The 16,675-nt window shown below is 39.7% G+C and overlaps 1 long non-coding RNA gene across 1 annotated transcript; it reads right to left on the bottom strand.

The window, feature by feature from the left end:
• Positions 1 to 14,671: 14,671 nt before the first annotated feature.
• LOC306801213 lies at positions 14,672 to 15,468 on the bottom strand. Its single transcript, XR_013774023.1, has 2 exons — positions 15,361 to 15,468; positions 14,672 to 14,856 (listed from the first exon to the last, which is right to left on the bottom strand). It is a non-coding gene; the product is annotated as an uncharacterized lncRNA (long non-coding RNA).
• Between the last annotated feature and the right edge of the window lie 1,207 nt (positions 15,469 to 16,675).

Genomic DNA, 16,675 nt, shown 5'->3' with positions numbered 1-16,675 from the left:
CCCAGAGAATATGAATCTTTCAAAATCAATTATTATGTACAATAATCACACAAGTATGCTAGAAACAGCTGAAGTGTCAAAGCAAATCCCAGGACCAATGATCTCAAAGACTCCAGAAACTAGTAGAAAATGTAGTTTTATTCACTTGTGCTTTTGTGTTTGCCAGTGTCAAGGTTAGATGATGAGTGGGTGTATTAACTCCTCAGCCTGTTCCCTCAACTTTCACAAAACAAACTACACTTAAATGTGAGGATTTTCAGTTTGATCAAAAACTTTCTACTCCTGGCAGCCTATTGAAATGACAGAGTTCAGACAAGGTGGAAAAGAACAAAATAGTTTATATCAGAGCTAAACTCTCACTCTAGCTATTTATATGATGCAAAGAGGATTAATGAGGCCACTTTACAGAAGTAAAAATTACAAAGTTAGTTAGAAATTATTGTAACAATGACGCTGAAAGCAGCTTGGAAAGTCCACATTTGACAGGAAGACCCTCCCTTGGATGAAGTGCTGTGGGTTTCATTTTCTTTTTAACATTTTTGGTCATGTTGGAAGGTTAGTGGTGGATGCTCTAGGGATGGCACTGACTTCTAAATAATATATTGACGTAATGTGATTTAAGAAAGCTGCAGTCTTCAAATTCCAACATATCAAATAATTGCCATGTAACTGCTCAATCTTTTCAAATACAGACACTTTTCTGAATCTGAGATAGTTGCAAGCTACAGCTGTATTTTTAAAAGTCATTCTTAGAGCTCATTCTGAGCTCGACACTCCTATAAGTTTGCTTTTCTGCAAAGAAAGTACTAAGAAATTGACAGTAGGAAATGATGAGAGGTAAGGGTGACTGACACAAAAATATGTGTTTTCACATTTGCTCTCAGTGCTTTTTCAAGCCTAGTCTCAGTTTCTGGTGTTCTTGCTTTCCATTGGATTGGTGCATAATACTGAAAGATCCTGCACACAACCTTGACCTTCCTTGCTTTTGACCATTTCCTAAGTACAGCATAATTCAGGGGACAACCTCAGCAGCCCTGTGCTCCATGTGCCAGGGCAGCATAATTTCAAATGAATATCTAAACTGCATTGCCATTTCATCTCTCTAAGTATGCTCAGATCCAGGGGTGTAACAAGCATCTTACAAACAACTTCTTCCACTCACCAATCCTCTTCCCTCCAACCCTCCAGTCCCATTTCCCCCCTTGTAATACATATTTCTACTTATATTTTTAGAGAGTCACAAAAATACATGGATTACATTTAGCTATTTCAAACAGAATATACTCCCCAGAAAGTATGCTGAAAAATCCTTTCTGGGGAAGATGTAAGAAGATTTACATAAACAGCAGCCACTTCTCTGTTATTCATGTATGTTGTTGCCCAAAAATGTAATGGAATAAAAGCAAGGTCAGAAATGGAATAAGAGAAGATTTTAAAATTAAAAAAAAAAAAAAGAAAAAAATTAAAAGTACATCCATATTGATATTTCAAAGCACCACAGTAGAGCTCAGATTTATCAGCAGGAAACTGGATATACTGATATCAAACAGCAGCTCTAGCCTGTCAGTCAAGAGTTCAGCCAGATCTTGTTTAGAAGCGTGTGCAGTTCTTAGGAATCCTTTGGTGATAAAGTGAGCTTGGATGTAGCCCCCATTCCTTGTGTCCTTGGTCTCCAGGGAGAGTGATAAATGTGTGTGAAAGAAAACTTTCCAGAGTTAAAAATATCTGCCCTCTGATCATTTTTCTAGACAATCAAGACACAGAAGCTATAAGTCAGATCAGTTAACAGAATAAATATGGATGTAATCAAAACATAAAAGAACGAGAAATTATTTGAAGAAGTAAGTGATGAAAGGAAATAAAACTTTAGCATGAAGACTACTTACTTTTTAATCCATATATGGCTGTCTCTGCTATTTTCATTGTCCTTAGGTGTTACATCCTACATTATCAACCTCCTGTTTACATCTTCCCCATTTTTCCTTCTTTTCTGTTTTCCAGGTATTTTTAAGGGCTCTTCCAGTCTTTACAGGCAGGAAAGACTGGAAAACTACACTAGAGAAGCCATAGATATAGGCCTTAAATCAGCAGGAGGGACAGTTTTTCTGAAATACTACAAATCCAAACAAAGCAAAGCTTTTGCTCAGTGTTGACCATATGCAGTTGTCTTATTACCTCAGGGCTTTATTCCCCTACTTGTGCTGTTTTGTGCAGAGCCCTGCATGCAAACAAACAAACAAACAAACAAAGTGTTTCCAAAATGAGTGTGTCCACAGGGCTCTTATGGTAAAACCACATTTGTCTCCCTATAATGTTGGGACTTCTCTGTGAAAAATGTCCCTATTCATTTTTTCAGTAGATTTCAGGACCAGAGAATTTCCTAATTAAAAGTTCCCAATTTCATACAAGTACAATTCTTAGGAGATATAGATATATATGTATTCATTTGAAGCATTTAATTTCTCCTTCAAAACTATGGAAAGAATAAACCTGAGTTAAAGATGCATGCAAGTAAACCTTGAACATGAAAAAAAATTGAGTGGGGATTCAAATCTCTAAGTAAAAGTGCCTGTCAAAACCATACTAAAGACAATTTTTAGAAAGAAGAAAACAAAGACACATGCAGAACTTCATTTGGCTCAGTTTGGTTTTTAGCTCACAATTGCAGCTTACAGCCATATTACCATGCAGAGAGTGACAGACCTATAGACTGGATAAATAAGATTTGCAATTAAGTCCTCCCTGAAAAAAAAGCCAAAATTCACCAGAAGGACTCTGCAAAGAATTTCATCCCCTTTTTAACCAGTTCTAATAAATGAGGTGACAGATGGCCCCAGATCCAGTACGAGGTTGCACTGGCTCAGGGGGCTCTGCTTGTTCTTGGGTAGCAGCTGAACTCCAGGACTGGGCTGCTCCCTGGGAGGCACCATTTGCTTTAATGGGCAATGCCTCATATTTGTGTCTGTGTGTGTTTGTGTGTCATTTTTTTTTTTTTTTGGTGCCACATGCACACAATGGCTTGCAAATGATTTCTCACTAGGTTTCCTTTTTGTACCACTGGCAAAGATTTTGTCCTCTGCCAGTTCTTATGGGAAAAGGCTTGCATAACTTTTCCATAATGACCTTCTTATCTGTGCAGCCAGCAGCAGCACTGGCAATGGGGGAGATTGGGTTTTACAATTAAACTAGTGCTCCCTCTGTTGGCTGGATGTCAGAGCCCAGAAACAAGGACTTGCTTTGCCAAGGATTGCATTGATTGTGGAGGAAAAAACCAAACAACAAACGAAAACAAACAACAACAAAAAAGTGAATATTCTGACTCTTTGCAAAATATGATTTCTCCTTTTTGAGTGTGCATGACAAACATCCTTCCCCTCCCTTTACTTTCACATCAGTCACAAATAATGTAGAGTCTGAAGTTTAGTTGGCAAAGAGAAATAATTCAGAGATAAAACTCAGCAGCTATCTGCAGTACTGTCTTCCAAGTAACTCCACAACTGCCAAAGGATGTGGATGGATAATACATACAAATAAGGCTAAACAGGAAAAGAAATGCATCGCATTCAAGTTGTTTAAGATGCACATCAAAGCTGCATACCACTTTGTGAAAAATTATCGACAGTCCACTTTGGACATGTTTGAGGGTTCTCCTGCCTCTGTGGTTTCCCTCCACCATCACAGAAAAAGAATGAACTTTTCAGCAAACAACTAAGCAGCACACCTGGAAGGTGATGGAGTGTTTTGGGTCCCTGTGTTTATCTCGCTCATATTGATGGAAGGGAAGCCAAAAGAGTGTAATGAAGTTTTGCCCTCTGTGTTCTATTATGACACAGTGACAGAGAGCCTCATTATTACCTTGTTCTGTTTACAAGGATGGGACTAGTCTTTTGAAAAAGTGCAATCAACCAGGCTTTCCACAGAATGCTGAATATCTTTACTAAATTACAAATCTTACGTTTCAGAACTAATGCTGTTCTCCATTTCAAGAAAGCTGTGTGTATCAGCTTTTAAATTAATTACTTACCTGGTGCTCTGTTGCAAGATAAATACATTTGGGGTTGTATTATTAGGAAACAGTGTTATCTTGTATGCAGCTCATTGGGTTGTCAAGCACTGCTTGCATTAGAAGAGTGTGTCTCTGCTTTTTTGGCACAGTGGAATTTAGGATATTTTGAACTTCATGAAAGGAATGGGAGGCAAGAAAAACGAAATAAAAATGCCAAGATACGCTTCAACTAAGCTCAGGAATTCTTTTAATCTTAGGTCTTTGTAGAACATTGCCACCTGCAGAGGTGTTTCTTGGCAGGGTTCTGGCACTGGCTGTTTTCCAGAGCCTCTGACCTTCCAACAGGGTGTTGTAGCACCTCACTGGATCTTGCTGGACATGAGCTAAGTTCCCAACCAAGTCCATTCTTAAAGCTTGTTCACCTAGCTAGCTCACTAAAAGGATGTCTTTCCTTTTTAGAGACTCTAAATTTTTTTCTTGACTCCATTTTTTTTCCTATTTCTCTCCTGCTAAAGCTATTTGTTATCCCCATTTCATTCTCAGGTTGTTTTAGACTTGCTCCCCTTGTTAAAACCATTTTCTTTATTTGATGATGAAGCCATATATGGTGCCAGTCCCTACCCTTCCCCACCACCTTGTTTGGTGTCAGTCTTTCTCTCCATTTCCCATTTCTGTTAGCTCAAATCCTGCTGAAATAATTTCTCACATTTCAGGTACCACAGGGAAGATCAATACCAATTAGGAGAGCGTATTTTAAGAGAGATGTATTAAAATTTTTCATTCTTATAGGCCAGTTTTATTCCCACTGAAGGATAAAATAAGGCAACAATTTAGAGACAATTCCCTTTTTCTGAAAAGGGCTATATATCAAGTTTGCTGAGAGCTCAGCAGAGTATGCTGCATTTGCCTACAGTGGAAGTATTATTTCTTCCCATCAAAACTCTCCCTCTTAGTTACTTTTGGATATAGAATAGCACATTAAACAGACTCTGGTTATAACCTAAATGTGGGAAATTGCTAATACATTGCTAAAAACCCTGAAAACCATTGAGAAATTATTTTAATGAATGCTTGTGAGGGCTTTTTGTTACCTTTATTGGAAAAATCATATAATCATAGTACTGTTTTCCTACTTCTGCACAGATGCAGAAGGCATATTAACTTCTCTGGAGTGCAAATCCTTGACACAGAATTTGGTCATATTTTTGTCAGTATGGTCAGAGAAAGAAAAATACATGGTTGCTAAACTTTTAAGCTTGTATGTGGTTTCAGAAAAGAGTCCACTCTGCATCAAAATGTTAAGTCTGCTCCTGAGGAAAGGAGCTTGACAGGAAGGACACTGGTCCTGTTTTTGTTGGGGAAGGCACCTATGGAGATCCCATGAGAAAAGGACAGGGAGACCTATTTGTCATCCACCACCAGGAGGGGCCATAGCTGCAGCCAAGAACTTGTCCTTGACTTGTACCACACCCCTGCCTTCCTACATCAAAACCAAAAATGACTTAATTTTTCTTTCATGTCCTTGCCAAAACCTCAAACCCAATGAATTTGCCTGCTGCCCCACCAGAAACTCTCTTTAATGGAGAACATAAAGCACACCATGCTGTCCCTCTGCTATTAGGTGTGCCTCAGAAAGCAGAATAGAGTCATGGCACAGAATAAGGATGGGCAATGCTGTTTACTGCAAATGAAAGTGGGGGGCTGGGCTGGGGGGTTGAGCTTTTCACAGCCTGGTATTAAAAGGTAACTGTTTGCATCTCTGCTGCTGTCAGGAAGAGCTATTCTCTAAAGCAAATGGATTCCTGACAGTGTTTATTCTGGCAGCTTCAGTTTAAAATAATGATCTCAGACGTTAGTTAAGCATTTAACAAACAGTGAATTAAGATTTGCATTCTCAGAGAAATTACTGGAACAGGCCTAATTTCTGGTCTGCCAATCAGACAGAGGAAAAACATTAAAGGAATAAATTGCTTTCTCCCATCCTCCTGCCTGCCTTCAGACAGGCAGACCCACCGTTCAGGAAAACGTGCTTCACACACGTGTCCTCCAAGGCACTGGAGTTTACTGGGCACTGTTTCCTCAGCAAAGGCCATTCTTTTGTGACATGCAGCCCCAGTTGTAGGGGAAGGTCTGTACATGCAGCCATGTTTGCACTAGCCCAGCTGCCCTCTTTCCCTCTGCTCCTAAACTGGAGCTGATTCCTTCCTATGGAATTTTCTTTGGTGCCTTTGCCATCATCACTGCTCACAGCTACACCAGACTAAGAGAGCAAAGACTTATTACCTTTTTACCAAAAAATTGCAGTCTTCCTCTTAAAAATCAGTACTTGTCCCTTGCTTTTGCTTTCCTTCTTTTATTTAGTTAAAACTGCCCTGGCAGCAATTTAGTCAACTCATTCTCTTTCATCTCTTCTCAGAGCAACTCTTCCTTTTGTCTTTCCTTCATCCACTCCCTACACCCTACTGCAGTAGCCACATGTGGCTCAATCATCAAAACGTGTCCATGTGACAGATCTGAAACTCTGTTCTCCAAAATACTCCTGTTAAATTTCAACTGAAAATGTGCAGTGGGCAAGGAAAGAGCCTGGACTGCAGGGTCAGAAGGCTTGAAAGACTCATCACCTTTTTTTTTCCAGTTATAAAACTAATACCCTGGGAAGGGAGGCTGGGGAGGTGCTGGGATGAGGGCAGAAGCTGATGCAGTCTGAGCTGCAGGAAAGTGCAGATGACTGGTGCTAGCCCAGTCCATCTGGTGGTTCAGCCTCTTCATGGCTTGCTGTGAGAGGATTGCACGGCTCTATTCACGCATGAAGAAAGGAAAACAGAGAGTCACTGCTGTGATCTGAAACGTGGTGCTGGCTGACAGTCTGATTGCCACCCCAACCTAGCAGGGCTGAAGGCAGAGAGCAGTGAGAGAGGGGCAGCAAAATCTGAGTGGGGGTGAGAGATCAATGTACTTTTCTTTGCTGACACACAAGATTCCCAACTGTCAGTGCTAGTCAGACAACTGTTTTCCCCTGCAAATGACTATTAACAGTTGGTGAGAATTCTCAAATAAAATAAAATGAATATAAATGTTTATTCATGCTTCAGCTGTGCTTGGCAGCTCCATGTCTTCTGATTCCTTGTCAGGCTCCCTTTGCACAGGCTTCCTTTAGCCCCTTGCAGAGACAGGGGCACAGGGTGTGATTGCCATGCCCTCAGGACCACTGATCACCTTTCACTCTTAACCCAAGACCTCACCATTGTACAAGACTTGCAGACTCTTTGATTTGCCATGTAATTCTCCACAAATGTAATCAAGATATCCAACAGGACTTGCATAGGTTTCTAACCACATTGCTCTGACACATAAAGATTGCACAAGGAATATATATCTGTAAAGTAACCCAACTCCTACCTGCTGTTCTCTGATTCAGTTTCTTTATCAATTTAAAGCATCAGACTCTTAAAGTATTCAGGAGGCATCTTCTCCTGTCCTTGGACCTCCTTCTGTGTCCTTCTCACAGGGCTGTCAAACAAACCTGTCATTTATAGAATCATAGAATCACAGAATGGTTTGTGTTGGAAGGGATTTTAAAGATCTTCTGCTCCCAACCCTCCTGCAGTGGGCAGGAACATCTTTCTCCAGAACAGGTTGCACATAGACACATCCAGCCTGGCCTTGAACATTTCAGGGATGGGGCATCCACAAATTTTGTGGGAAACTGTTCCAGCATCACACCACATTCATGGCTTCACATTGTGCTCTTTTTTCCTAGGAAGGCTCATTCAAATCCCCCACCATGTTAGGAGGCACCATGTAAGCAGACTGGCTTTCTTAAGCTTGTTGCCATTTTATCAAAAGTAAATTACCAAAGTATAACCATTCTCTACAGTCAGTCCCCTTCTTTACCTCTGAAATTTTCCCAGACTGGACATGCAAACACACTGGAGAAGGTAAACAAGATTCTGACTCAAAGTGTATGTTTCATGATGGCTATATATAAGGTTATATATAATTATACTATTGAGTTTGCAAGAACTTCTGACTAGGAAATAAAACAGCAGGTATTACTAGAGCAATAACAGAGTAAATCATTATAGAGCATTTTGTTAAAAAATTAAATAGGAAAAAAAAACAACCCCAGAAATAATATTATGTTTCATCACTTTTCAATAGAAGATATTTATTAAAAATTTTCCAACTACTCATTTTAGTGATTTCTGTTGTTTATCAGGATTTGTTTCAATTTCTTTTATATCACAGTATAGTCCTTAATTCTTGGAAGAAACACCTTAATTTCTTGGCAAGAATTTTGTTCTTGCTGTTAAAAGTGTCCAACACTAATGGTCCTGTTCAGTGAGTAATAGGACTAAAATAGTTGTGGTTGGGCTGAAGAGATGGTTCTGTTTGCATATCTCAGTTTTGTTTTAAACTGCTACACTGTTCTCCAAGAGCACTGATGTAATGAGTAGAAATACCACACTCCCAAAATGTTAGACTAATACTTCTGAAACCATCACTTCAGAAGCAATAATTCTGGGCTTTATATATAACTTTTAAGTGCTGTTCATTCATCACTGACCTCCAGGAATCTGTGTTTTCAAACTATAAAGGGATGGTAAGATATCAAGGGAAGTTAAAAAAAAAAAAAAAAAAGTGGTGGGTACAATACATTACAGAAACTGAAAGAAATTGAAAGCAAAAGAAAGAGAGAGAAATGCAGCTAGAATCCTTGCCCAGGTTTGCACTGATTGTGTGAGAGACCAAGGAGCTGCCTTTGAGGGGATGAAACAACCAGGAACTGCTTGGTAGCTACCTGAGAATCGACCAGAACAGCACAAAGGGTGTCATCTTGCATCGTGTAGGGAAGGATTTGTGTGTGACAAGGCCACTGAGAAGAGGGATGGAGAAAAAAACCACATCTAAATCTCTTACAGACTATACAAGCTCTATCGTGACAGGCAGGGATGGACAAGTGCATTCAAACCTGTAAATCAGAAATTAAGGAATCCTCAGAGATGAGCCTGTTTTCATTATAGTTCTGTGTACACAGAGGTTTTACAAGCTCAGTGGCAAGGTGCAAATCAAGAGAAAGAAAGGGGTTTCTGATACGAATCTTGTCTCCCCATTCCTATCTTTTACACAGCTTGAACCAGCTTTCTCAGGGGCAATTGCAATCAACAGAAGAATGGTGCACTCTCTTCCATTCCATCCTTCTAAAATAGCACAGTAGATGATGGGGGATTAAAACTCTGAAACTTTCCTACGTGCAAATATTCTCTAAAAACTAAAATCCAAGATAAGAACTGAAACATATTTTTCTATTCCTGTTTAGGTGGCAGATTTCAAAATATGGTATTAATAAATTTAACTTCATAATCTCATGATGAGTATAACTGCATGAAGAAATAATAAATCTAACATTTTCAGAAGCTGCTGAAATGTTTTATTTTTGTAGCAAAATTCATCTATAACATGGGGACTAAGGGGAAAATTTTTTCTTCTTCTGTGTTCTACAGAAAACCTGAACCATTTCCAACAGTCCTTTTTTCAGGTAGCTCAGCTTATTTTGTCTGTCCACATTGGGGATTGAAGACTGAATTCAGCCTGGAGAAGGCAGGTACAATTGCCAGGAACCAAATGTTGTTGGTTTCACATCTATGACTTCTCAGAACCACATGAGAGAGAGAGAAGTATGTATCTAAAACTGAGAAAGTGTGACTCGGGGGTTTCAATTAAAAAAAAAAAAAAAATCAGACCTTGAAAAGAAAGCCAGGGGTAAAATTGGAAGAGTAGGAACAGAGTAGCAATGGGTATAGGGACAGGATGTAGAAGATGAAAAGTTGTAGTGAAGTCAGTCAATCTTCACCCAAGTTTTCCACATTTCATGACATTTTTTTGTTCATTAGCTGAACTAAAACCCCAAACCCCAGATGTGTACATCCTTGGGATTTCTTTGCTCCAAAGATATTGCTGTAACTCCTGTCTCCAGAGACATGCTTGAATCCATATTAAATGAGTTAGCTTGGGTAACACTGTTTAACTGGGACAGCACAAGCAGCAGAGACAACACAATGGCACAGACAACTAAGCATTTGCAGATCCTTAGGCAGGATTTGCAGCTCATGCAAAGCCCATGCAAAGCCCTGTGCTGCTGTGAATGCCCTTCCAGCAGCTTCAAGCTGCTTCTCATGAGCAGGAGGCCCATCCTTAGGCTCAGCCCTGGCACCAGGGCAGGGCAGCATTGCCTGTCTCTTCTGAGGAGAGCTGCACAGGGCTGCAATGCAAACTGTAATGCTCCAGAGCTCTAGTGCACACCAGCCATGGCTTGTGAGTTAAGATATTTTATCCCTTACCAATATGAACAGACTGCAACTATCTCTGGGTTAGACTCTGCTGCAGTCTTCAAACAAAGCCACAGGATTTTTAAGGGATGGGCATGGAGGAGGAGAAGACTTGCCCTAATGAAATAAATGAAAGAAAACCCACTGTTTTGATGAAAACTGCTATGATGGAAAGTCCCACATGATGGACTGCTTCCCTACTCTGTTCATATCTACATAAAATGGCACAAACAGCCACAGATCTATTTACTATTGTATGATGTTATATTTACTACAATTATATATAGATATGTGTATGTGTGTATGTATATGCATATATATCTAGAGAGAGAAAGAAACACAAGAATATATATATATATATATATATATATATATATATATATATATATATGTGCCTGTTTTTTTTTCCTAAAGTGATTAGAAGCAAGCAGTGGACAGATGCACAGCTGGTTCTTGATTAAACCAGGATACCTGTGTGATATTTACAGGAAAGGAAAAAACTGCACAGAATTCTGACCTTTATGTTGTGTAATATCTCCTGGGTCTTATGGGATACCTGGGAAAGAAGTGTCTCAGGAAAGCCTTCTGTCATCTTTGTCTGGCTGCCATACCTTCATTTGCCCATCCCCAAGAGTCAAACAGCCCAGTAATTCAACCACCCATATGATCTACCAAGGACCCAGTGAGCACATCTCCCTTTATAAAATTCTTCCCTTACACATTCCTTCCCACTAAGTTCAAAGGCCAATTCCTGCTTAAAGGAAAAAGCTTCCAGAATCAGGAGTGATCCATATAAGAAACATATTTGTTAAGTTTCTGATTCACCACTAAAACTGCATCCTGGAAAAGCCATAGTTTTAAAGTGATATAAATTGAGGACATAAGACAGTCTGCTCAACCATTGGCTGTAGGACCTGCTTCTGAAAGAAATCAGACTCAGCTGTGCTGCATTTAAATTTAACCTTTCTAATACTATCTTTGTCAGGGACAGTGGTGGTAAAAGGTCAATCAAGGCTCATATACAGGGAGGAAGACAAATAAGAGAGAAAGCAAAACAAGGAGAGATTCACACAAGTGGTTGTTTTTTTTTCCCTTGAATCAGGGCAAACAGGGTTCTGTCATGGGAAAAGTTACCACCTCACAGTATGAATCTTTAGGCAGAATTTGTTCCTTTTCATTTCCACATGTCCCATGCATTTCTTCACTCCTATTACAGTCCAGCTTTCTGTTTCATGTTCCTTATTTTGTCACTTCAGAGGCAGTTTGCAGCATATGGTCCATTAGGTGTAGACCTGCAAGTGCTTACATAACTCAAGGCTTGCTGGAGTACAAAGACCTTGGTATATGGCAGATGTATGAAGGAACACACGGTCGAGCGTGCTGTGGGTACAAAGGGATAATGATGCTGCTCAGAATCAGATTTATTCTGCTTCTCCTGTGGAGTACACCTGTCTTCTGCTGGCAATACATGTGGCTCCAGCCAGCAAGGCTTCATCATCCAAAACTAAGCTTAGATCTTCTTTGCCTCATTACTGCACTGTGATTTCCCCTCCTACACCTCATTTGCACAGGGCAGCTACAGGTTCATCTAAGCATTTCATTAGTGTGTTCAAGACAAACCCCCAGCAGGCTTGAAAGCGAAACACACAGATGCAAACAAATAAACCTAGATGAGCAAACATAAGTGTACCTGTGGGTTCACAACAGATTTTAAACAAATTCCCAGAAAGGAGATTAAAATTCTTGACACCCTTAGCTGTAAAAAAATGAGTCATGTTTGTTTCTGGCCATTCACTACCCCCTTTAAAGAGAGATATGTTAGTTATGCCATGAAAGGAGCTTCCTCAAAGGAGGCTCAACTGTGATCTTCTGCCATATAGTTTCCAGAGGTCAGATATTAAGTCTTGGCTCCTGCTCCTTCACCCTGTGTGGATAGTGCAAAGGTGATTGAGCTACTAACATCTAGCTGGCAATTAATTGAGAAGTCTTCTGAATAATTCTGGTATAAACAAGTTTACACCATCTGCTTTTCCCTCTGACACAGGTGTTTGGGAATGTTCAAGGTAGTCTGAGCTTGGTATGTTGGGCTCCAACAGTTTGGAGGGGGAATCTTTAGGGGGCTGAAACTTACAGAAAGACAGACCAGTAGAGAAATGAAAATATGCTGTGAAACAGAATGGCCAGGCAAGTAGTTGCAAAGCTCTCTTGAATATTTATTAGAATAAAAATTACTTGTTTCACAGACTGGGGAACCAAGGGACCTTTCATCTCTTCATCCAGCTCTACAGCTTCAAGTTCCCCATAGCCCTCCCACCCCAAACATCCCACCACACAATGTGGGCCTGCTTCTGCAGCACTCCCATCCATCCTTCCTTGGGGTCACTCCTTCTGTGTTTGGGGTACTTTGACAACTCTGAGACTGCAATCACTGTGTCAGAACTGGTTCACAAGTTCTCAGGGAGCAGGAGCTGCAGGGTAATGGAAACACAGGAGCATGATTTCCTTGGGACTTCTTACCTGCATGAAATCAAGAACTTTTCTCCTTGCCTGCAGTTACCTTGCAGATAGTGTGACAGAAAGCAGCCTCTGAGGCAGTAGTGGGTCTTTTACTAGCAAATCTTTCCTATTAGCATCCTCAATGGCTTTGCCACCAACAGTTTAATCACCTTAGAAAGCCATGGTTCCCTCTGACAGTAAAGGATACTACCTAGAATTACCCCATCTGCTTCTTCCTGTGGCTATATTGTCAGACATTATCAGCAAATATTTGCTTGTTATAAACTTGTCATTGGGGGGAAAAACATGTTAGTCTTCCTGCCTCCCAGGTAACTAATGCTCTGCTGTTTTTATCTAGTGAAGACCATCTTGCTCGAATTGTTCTTTCTGTGTATATTGCTCATCCAGACAGGCTGACAAGTGACAAGGTGCACCCACAAGCACAAGTAATTCTGAGTATATAAAGGAGCAAACCCTTTGTGTTTCAAATGGCATGAGTTTGTTTTCTCATTGTCCCCATCTGCTTCTTCCTAACCACCATCTCATGGCTTATGCAGAGGGTAGGGGAGGATGAGCATTTCTGACAATGAAAAGCCCCATTGTTCCTAAAAGGAAAGAAATTCTGCTGTATTTGTTAGAAAACAAGAGATTTTGGACCAGCAAAATTCTATGCATTTCAATTGCACTATCCCAAGTTCAGTATAAAATGGTAAAAGGGTTCTACCTAATGCTTTAAGCTTCGAGTGCAAATTTACTTTGAAACTATTAAGAAACCTTCTACAGTTTTGAGAAAACATCAGATTTGAAAACACCCACATTTCTCATTTTCTATTTCCTTACTCTTTTGTATTGCACTATACAAAAGCTGAAGCCTTTATTTTATTTGATTTAGGGTAAAGAGAAAGGTAGGAGTTCCAATTGAAATGCAGACAGTACCTGTCAACTTCCATGCCTCTCTCCTGAAAAGCACAGAGGGATCACAGTCTGAGACTGCCATGTAAAGTTGTAATACAATGTTAAACATGCACTACTAGAAAACAAGATTTTCAGTTTAGTAATGTGTCTAATGAGAGGTTTAAGCATAATTGCAAACTAGAGTAATAATAAATCATGCAAGAAGCACCAGTTCTTAATTAACAGCCCTTTATTTTGGGTAAAGTGTAGCTGCTTTATACTTTAGGTGTATATAATTAAGTGTATCATAAACTATGGTTACATATTCTCATAGTTGAGCTCTGTAAAGGCTAAGTGCTAGACTAGGTACTATTTTACTTTTCCTGTACCAATTTAGTTTTTTGAGTTTTTTTTTTTTAAGCTGCAGATTAAGTAGGCTCACTCTAAACAATACTTATTTAATGTTCATAAATATGAGACATAAACAAGGGAGAATTTGAAGTCTTTCTAATGAACAGTATTAACACAAATAATGTAGAAAAGTGCCTGAGTCTATTACACACTCTTCTTCTAAATGCTGGCTGTGCTTTAGAAAAGCATCTTCAGCTGCATTCCAACCTCAAAGTCATTTGCTGAAAGACAAATTATTTTGTTTCAATCCTTAACAACCAGGAACTAAAAATTTATTTGAAAGTGTTTTGTGCTGGCTTAAATACTGATGGTGTTTTCTCAAAAACATGAAAATGCATGTTGTGCCTTTCTCCCTTATAGGCTTGGCTTTCTCATGCTGTAATTCACTGCAACATATAAGCCTTTATTCCTTTTCCTGTACAGGGAGTCGTGTAACTCAGAGTGTTTTCCTGTTGTGACTGAGAAGATGAGGAATTATAAAAGACTAACACTACAATTTAACGCTTCAGAGAAACAGTGTATATCATTACTCCTCTGTAGCCAAGCACACTAATTAATATTTATTGCACCTGTCAAACCAGTAGCCATGGTCAATCCATTGCTGCAGCAGTTCAATGGGAGGCTGGGCACCATATTTCTCCTTGGCAGGCATGTTTAGGTCATCAACAAAGACAAAAGCCCTTTTCCCTGGTGGAGCACTGTAAACCCTCTTCTTTTCTCCTGCAAAATTAAACCACTAATTCTATTCATGTTAATTTTCATCTTACTTTGAAAAAGCAGAAAAAGAGAGAGAGAGATTGGAAAAAGAAAAGAAAAGAGAAGCAGAAAAGAAAGAAAGAAAATCACACACTTTCTGGGGAACCTGCCTGACATTATTATTAGAACCAGTTCTTTTGGAATCCATGACCTTTTATTTTTATCAGATGTGCCGTAAAGGTCACAGAAACATGGGGAGGACATAGTTATAAATCCACATGGAGTTTAATCAAAGGTGGCATGTTGTTCTGAAGTAAACAAGCTAATAAAACTATTCCAGTTTAAACAAAGAGAAATAAAGGAAAAGAAAAACCCTTTGTTAAAGACTGTCAACAGAACTCTGATGAACTTGAATGTATCAATGGAATTAATTAGGCAAGAAGGATTATAATAAGTGAATTTCGGTATTGCATCTGCAGTAGCCTCTTTGGCACCCTGAGTAAAATGCTTTTATTTTGAGTCCTGCACCTCACTCCAAAGCATGTTGTGGTGCACAGTGTGCTGCTGGGGGTATGTATTCACTCCAGCTAATTACAAGACAGAGAGAACTTAAACTACAGGCAACCATGGAGCAGACTGCTTCAGTTCTACCAGCCTGTATCCTGATTGCATCACAAATGCTTGGGACACTGGGAAGCAACAACATAATGGAAGAGAGATATCTGCATTTCTGCATGTAGTATAACATGACAGATTTTAATTACAGGCCTTGAAAAAACTGCCCCCTTTTTCTTTCTTTCCACAATAATATCAGGTTGGATGTGCCAGAAAGAGGATAATGCTCCAGTGTGGGTACTACATAAGCTAAGGAGTCAAAAGTAAGGTATTGGTCCCACTTCTTCTAAAGCTTAACTTGTTGTGCTGGGTCCCTGGGAAATGTCCAACATACAGGAGGGTCTAGGAATTGGACAAGAGGAAGGATTGAAATATCAGCTACCAAGGGTAAAAGTGGTGAAACAACTTGAATTTACTGGCTAGAAGATGAGTAGAGTATTTGCTTCTCTTGAAGAAAATGCAAAGCCCAGTCCTGCATGAGTCCTTGTGAACACTGAATCAGATGCCAAGACTTACAGAATACATTATAAAATGGTCAGTGAATGGGTGTTTTAATGTTATAGATGCATATTAACAGTGTCATGCTTCTCCCTGCAAAAGAGTCTGGGCTAGATTTTTCAGTACAATACTCAGAGAAATAGATAAATGCTTTGAATATCTCACTGGCTGTCTAAATAACTCTTTGAAATAAGAACTGGCTGTCAAACCTACTAAGGTACATTTGAAAATCACTTTAGCAGTTACATGACTCAACAGATGTCTAAATACCTTAGGAAATACAATCCTTTATGGTTAGATATACAAGGACAGATGTATACATATTTTGTCTCTTATACTAAGGCTTGTTACTCAGATGGGTCTGGATCCACTGTGAAGATGTAGGTCATGCCACACAGAGATTTTAGGCACTTTGCCTTCTTAAGGAAACCACAGCTCAAAGCTGGTGCTCAAGGCTTCTCCATACAGTGACAAAAACAGGTTCCAAGCCACTGCTTGTCAATGCTCCTATAAAAGACCTTATGCACCAGGAGACTTCAAGTGTCAGAGCAAGGCAAAATCAGCTTAAGGAAAGTTAGGCACCCTTCCACTCTTGTAATAGCTGGTTGCTTAACCCAAGAAACAGGAACTATGTCAACCCCAGGAAAATGCCCTGGTTTGGGGAAGCTCTCCTGAGAAATGGCATAAATCCCTGCCCAAGTGGACCTGGGACCCTGAACCTGGGTCCACA

This window comes from Erithacus rubecula (genome assembly GCF_903797595.1).
Source record: "Erithacus rubecula genome assembly, chromosome: 4".
In the NCBI taxonomy this organism is placed as follows: domain Eukaryota; kingdom Metazoa; phylum Chordata; class Aves; order Passeriformes; family Muscicapidae; genus Erithacus; species Erithacus rubecula.
Note: the sequence above shows the minus strand (reverse complement) of the source record. Positions and strands in the feature narration are given on the sequence as shown.